Below are 6,794 nucleotides of genomic sequence, written 5' to 3'. Positions count from 1 at the left end.
TAAGCTCCAAGTCCCTCTAGAAACTAGACCTGTGCCCTGCAGGACTTGAAACAAAGGTTGTATGTTGGGGTGAGACACTTCTTAATAAGGTGGAAGATATTACATCCGTGTGTGACAACATGTGTTCAAACCAGTAGAAGACAGTTACATACTTAAAGCATTCTCAATCTTGTAATATAAGAGATATGTCTAGATATAATTTCTGCACTAGATAGTTTGGGATCATAAAAAGCGAGAGTTCCCGAGGTTAGGGTAGGATACAAGCCCATACACTATACAATCCCTCCGCTTGATACTCAAACTTGTGACTTTGCCCATTTTAGTTTTTAAATCATGTATATGCATATTTAGAACACCGTCCAGCTTTGAAACATCATAACTATGCCAACACTACCCCATGACGCGGGTTGTGTGATGATAAAACACTAAACAAGCCCTACTTTGCGTAGGCACTATTAGGCATTTTACATATTATAGTCCAATTGAACCTCCTCCACCTGGTCCATTAATTCACTAGTGGCCCTTCGAGTCAGTCAACTATCTCAATACCTACACTCTAGTCGACTATCTCGATACCCACACTGAAATACAAATGTGTGGTTGCACTGTATCTGAAGTATAGCAACGGTACCGTGCTTAAGCTTTTTATGGCTTCCATATAACATTGAGCTTTTAAGAATCTCATAGTAACAAGTTGTGGTCCCAATATAATATATACAACTTACAATAATACAAATTAACTTGTTTCCAATTCATAAATCACCTGTTCAAATCCAATATTTTTTCCACAACTCATTCATTCATACCGTGGTATAAACCAGCACACACACACTCTCGGTTTAACCCTTTTTACATATAAGGCTCGATATCTAACCGGCATCTATTTTCCACATTTTCTAATAACAATTTGGAACTTCAGTTCCCATAATTCACATACATACTAATCAGTTCATCACACTCCAGTTCATATCATATGTCACACTTATTTGATCAAAATATGCTATATATAGTATAAGACTCGAAAATATCATTTAAACGAAAAAAAAAAAAGGGTTCCAAGCATCTCTTACATTAAGTTTAATACAAATAAATAAGTTTTTGAAAATTTGGAGATCATATGCCAAAACCCTAGTTTTTACCAAAATTGTAAAAAATCATAAAACCGGCATTATTACCCGATGAAATTTTGCAAACGAGTAGTCATAACGTACAAATGAACATAAGCTAACTTTCTAGCAGTTTAGTTTTCTAAAAAGACTAACGTAAACAAATCCCCTTACTTATTTCCCGAACACTGAAACACGAACTATATGGCTCCAAAATAGCAAACTGAGTTCCCAAAACCTAAAAGCCAAAGAACAATACTTTAACACAATCCTATTGACTATAGATCTACCAACCCAGAAACGAACTTAGACCCTCACCTCGATTTTGGGATAAAACCCTGGAATCCTCAAAACAAAGATCCGATCTGCTACAATCATAGAGGTTTTCCCCCTAATTCATGTAGAAAAATCGGATCATGGATTCAGGTAATAGACGGCCCGAGATCTTAAAGAGAGAGAGTCTCCTTCGAGTTCTAGAGAGAAAGAGAGGGGGGGGGGATTTTAAGTTTCTTAACCATGAAACAATGAATAAGACATTTATAATTAAGTTGACCTAGTCAGACTTTTCGACAAAGTGGAGCACTCGTCGATGAGCAAAAGAAGGATGTTCGTTGATGACGGAATTGGCCTTGTCAACAAGCCTGAGATTCCAAAATTCCAAAAATATCTCGATTTCCTCTTGTTGACGATCCTTTGAATCTCACTGACAAGCCCTACAGTTTTCACATTTTTAAATTCCTTCCCCTTTTCTTATTTGTTTAATCCACATTTCTCAGGTCGGGTTCTTACACTGGGGGTTCCATTAGTTGGAAGACTATGTTGCAACCTACTATAGCTTTGTCTACTACATAAGTTGAATACATAGCATTGGTAGAGGCAAGTAAGGAGGCTTTGTGGTTAACTGGACGTATTTAGGAACTTGGTATTATTTAGGATAGGTTACACGTATTCTGTGATAGTCAGAGTGTGATCCACTTGGAAAGGAATCAGGTCTACCATTCTCACACGAAGCATATTGACATGTGGTACCATGCAGTTATAGGTTGGGTTGAAAGTGGTAAGTTTCAGTTATTGAAGATCCACACAGATGGAAATGCTACTGATATGCTCACAAAGCCTGTTACATTAGCTAAGTTCAAGTGTTGTCTAGACTTAGTTAATGCAGTCTCTTATTGATTGTTGACAGAGCATCCCAGAGCGTGGGGATGAAATGTTGTGCTTGGCTGTGATTAAAAGCCAAGGTAGAGATTGTTAAAAAATATGTTATTTATTTGTTTATTTATTGTGGGCTTTATCACAGCTGTTTGATCGTCTCAAAATCCAACGGTTGTGTGGTATTACATATATGTTTGTAAGCCATGAGAAAAAGAGTATATTATTTGTCATTTTTGTACAAGGAGAGCTAGAGAGGGCTTTTTCTCTAGGAATATTTTTTTCTTCACTGGTTTGACAGGTGAAGGGGTGTATAGGGGATCTGAGATTGGAGAGTCTGATCAGATCTTGTGCTGCCATCGTTTCATAGTAGATTTTTCTCAAAGTGCACGCTCCGTGGACGTAGGCAATCTTGCCGTACCACGTAAAATCTCTCGTCTATATTTTTTCTGTGACTATTCTTTTTGTTATTTATTTTGTTGATCGGAAGATTAAAATCGCTACGCGTCAACATGAAGTTTATCCCATATCAAAAAAAGTGAGTATTTGATGGGTACTTATCTACACGATGTAGCCTAAGATCCAATAGGCTTAAGCTTTTGGTATCAAGCACACCTTTGGCCTCCTCTGGTGATAATGAATGGTATCAGAACCGACGGTTCATAACTTTGGGTGTGGGAGTATGTGACCGAGGTTAAGAAGGATCATCTAAACTATCAAGATGGATATAAGATGGATACAAAGATGGATCATCTACACGCGCCTATCTGCATCATGACTTTACTCTGTCCTGCACCAACCACGGCGAAACCCTGCTCGAGCTCCGCTCGCCGAGAGTATTGCCTATTGATGTTATAAAGTTGGTAGTGAAGGAAATTGATTTTGGATCTCAGATAATTCATGTTTTTGACCCAAATGATTGCCTTCAAAAACAGCTCCCATTCGTCAACTTCTCTGCATCTCCCTTCCAATATTTTTACCAACATGACACGGATAACTTTACTTTTTTCAATTGCTCGTATTCCGAGAATATAGATTCAACGTCATTCTATCTCATTTCATGCCTTAGCACCTCGCCCCATCAAGTTTATGCCCTCTATTCTGACCAATATGGTGAAGAACTGCCCCTATTGCCTTGCAAAAATATTGGTAGCATTGTTGGAGTACCTTATAATATATTCAATCCGTAGTACCTCCTTGCTCTTCAATGGTCTAACCCAGATTGCGTAAAGTGCGAAGCATCAGGTAAGAGATGCAGATTGAATGACTCCAGCATTGAAGAACAACAAATTCAATGTTCTGAAATCCCCAAACACCATTATCACAACAAAGGTACATCTTAATTGGTATATTACTTTTTCTCCTTATAATTAGGATTTCCCACATAATTGATTAGTATTTTACTATATGTGTTCTTGACAAACTATACATCCATGGAATGCTTTACAGGTGTAGCTGCAAAGTTACAGACCGCAGGTGAAAAAATCTGTCCACTTTTTTAAAAGAAAATAAAATCTCTTCTCCCAATCTGATCAAGCTAGCAGGTTCTTGACTAAATGTGTTCTCTCTCTGTATATTTGTAGGTATAGTCTTAGGCTCATTTCTTCTTTTACTGATAGTAATTGGGCTATACTATGTCTATAGCATAGATAAAATGAAAGAGAGCACCGTGCCAAGATTGAAATTTTTTTTGAGGATTATAGGGCTCTTAATCCCACACGGTACTCATATGTGGATATCAAGAGGATTACAAATCAGTTTAGGGACAAGCTGGGCCAAGGAGGTTATGGAACTGTGTTCAAGGGAAAATTTTCCAATGAAATCCTTGTTGCTGTAAAGATCCTCAATGTTACCAAGGGAAATGGTGAAGAGTTCATCAATGAGGTGGGAACCATGGGAAGAATCCACCATGTAAACGTGGTTCGCTTGGTTAGTTTTTGTGCAGATGGATTTAGAAGGGCTCTTGTTTACGAGTTCTTAGCGAACGATTCACTTGAGAAACTCATATTTTCGGAAAGAAATAAGAGATCTCTTGGTTGGAAGAAGCTTAAAGACATTGCTCTCGGTATAGCCAAAGGAATTGAATATCTGCATCATGGGTGGGACCAAAGAATCCTCCACTTCGACATCAAGCCCCATAATGTCTTGTTGGACGACAACTTCAATCCGAAAATATCCGATTTTGGTTGGGCTAAGCTTTGTTCAAAGGAACAAAGTGCTATATCTATGACTACTGCTAGTCTTAGAGGGGCTGTGGGCTATATTGCTCCTGAAGTGTTCTCTAGGAACTTTAGAATGTATCGTACAAATCATATGTGTATAGTTTCAAAATGTTGTTGCTTGATATGGTTGAAGGGTAGAAAACTACAATAGAGAACAGTAGCCAGGGTACTTCCCAGATTGGATTTATCATCGTTTGGCACGAGGAGAAGCTATAGGAAGCGGAATCGACAATGGTGGAGATGCAAATATCGCAACATAGCTAACAATTGTAGGTTTTTGGTGCATTCAGTAGTATCCAATGAACCGACCATCAATTAAAGTTGTGGTTCAAATGCTGGAAGGAGAAGAAGGTGATCTGGACATGCCACCAAATCCTTTTGGCTCGACAAATCTAGTGACAACAAGCACAACCAAGCTTGGAAGAACCTTCAACACATAGCTAGCAATCATTTCAGAAACAAGGCCAAAGAATTGAATGAGAAGTAATTAAAATGAATGTACTGAAATTAGAAATCTCTATTAGAGAGTTGTGTGTGTAGTTCTTAATATTTATTTAGTCATTATGAATAACTACAAGAGGGCTTAGAGACAATTCCAAAGATTGAATTTTCACCGTAGTGTATAATTTACATAACTCACATTTGCTTGTATGTCTAAATTCAGGAAAGTGTTGTGCTAGCCACCCCCCCTTGTGCCAAACATCAATACTACAATTATTGCTATTGAATATATAAGAAACTAAAGTAATGCAAAAACTAATAATAAAACAATAAAAAGAGCAAGACAAGAAAATAACAAGATTCGGTATAGAATTACTTACGTCATCGGGCACCGATGATCAACCCACTACTTCTTGACAAAGAACAACTTTGAGGTGTATTTTACAAATGGAGAGTTGAGCTCTTTATATAGCTTCAACCTCAAGTCCAAAAAATACTTTTGACCAATGTGGGACAAATAATACAAAAAATTCAAACAACTTTTTATACCAATGTGGAACTATTCTACCAATGTGGGACAAAAAGCAACGAGTCTCTACCTTGACGATAAATTCAACAAATTTTTCAGTCACCAACATTTTCTAGAGTTCCACATCATCGACGCCTCCCAAAAATATTCAAACTTGCAGGATATTGATTAAGTCCAAACAATGTTTGAACTTGATTGTTGTCACAATCTTGGTCAACATATCTGCGGGATTTTCAGTTGTAGCAATCTTCTGAAGAAGTATCTTGCCTCCATCAATAATATCCAGCATAAAATGAAACCAAACGTCAATGTGCTTCATTTGTGCATGGTAGACTTGGTTCTTTACCACATGAATAGAACTCTGGCTATCATAGAACACAATAATGTGCTTCTGAACAACTCCCAAATTTTCAAGTAAACCCTGCAACCAAATAGCTTCCTTAACAGCCTCTAAAGCTACCATGTACTCTGCTTATGTTGTAGACAAGGCAATGGTAGATTGTAAGGTAGACCTTCAACTCACTGGACCATTAGCAAATGTAAAAACATATCCAGTAGTTGATCGACATTTATCCAGATCACCTGCAAAATCAAAATCCACATATCCAACAACATGTTTATCAATAATATTATTTTTCTTAAATACTATACCAACATCAATCATATTCATAATATATCTCAAAATCCATTTCACTGCTTGCCAATGTCCTTTACCTGGATCATGCATATACCTGCTCACCATACTAACAACTTGTGAAATATCAGGTCTAGAAAATCATTGCATACATCAGACTACCAACAACACTTGCATAAGGAACCTGTGACATATGCTTACATTCCTCATCTAATTTAGGAGATAATGCCGCACTAAGTTTGAAATGAGGAGCAAAATGAGTTCTTACTAGTTTTGACTACTCAGACATGCCAAAACTCTATACTACCTTCTTCAAATACTGTTTCTGAGACAAACTAACTCTTCCTCTCATTCTGTCTCTGCAAATCTCCATGGCAAGTATCCTCTTTACTTCACCAAGATCTTTCATCTCAAACTTTTGATTTAACAGAATTTTCAACTTGTTGATTTCTTCCCTCTTCTTTGAAACTATCAACATATCATCAACGTACAAGAGTAAATATATAAACGATCCATTTTGTAGTCTACAAAAAATAAACACAGTGATCATGTTTATTTCTGATGTACTTCTGACCCATCATAAACTGATGAAATCGTTTATACCACTGTCTTGGAGTATGTTTTAAACCATACAACTTTTTACTCAGTTTATATACCCATATTTCTTTTCCAGCAACCTGAATTCCATCTGGTTGAGTCATATAGATTTC

General features: G+C 37.1%; 1 pseudogene; it reads left to right on the top strand.

Annotated features, from left to right (window-relative positions):
- The first annotated feature begins 1,522 nt into the window (after positions 1-1,522).
- LOC131146708 (rust resistance kinase Lr10-like) lies at positions 1,523-4,920 on the top strand (annotated as a pseudogene).
- Positions 4,921-6,794: the final 1,874 nt, after the last annotated feature.

Source organism: Malania oleifera, chromosome 13, assembly GCF_029873635.1.
Source record: "Malania oleifera isolate guangnan ecotype guangnan chromosome 13, ASM2987363v1, whole genome shotgun sequence".
Classification (NCBI taxonomy): Eukaryota; Viridiplantae; Streptophyta; class Magnoliopsida; order Santalales; family Ximeniaceae; genus Malania; species Malania oleifera.
This window is presented reverse-complemented; position numbering and strand designations above follow the sequence as displayed.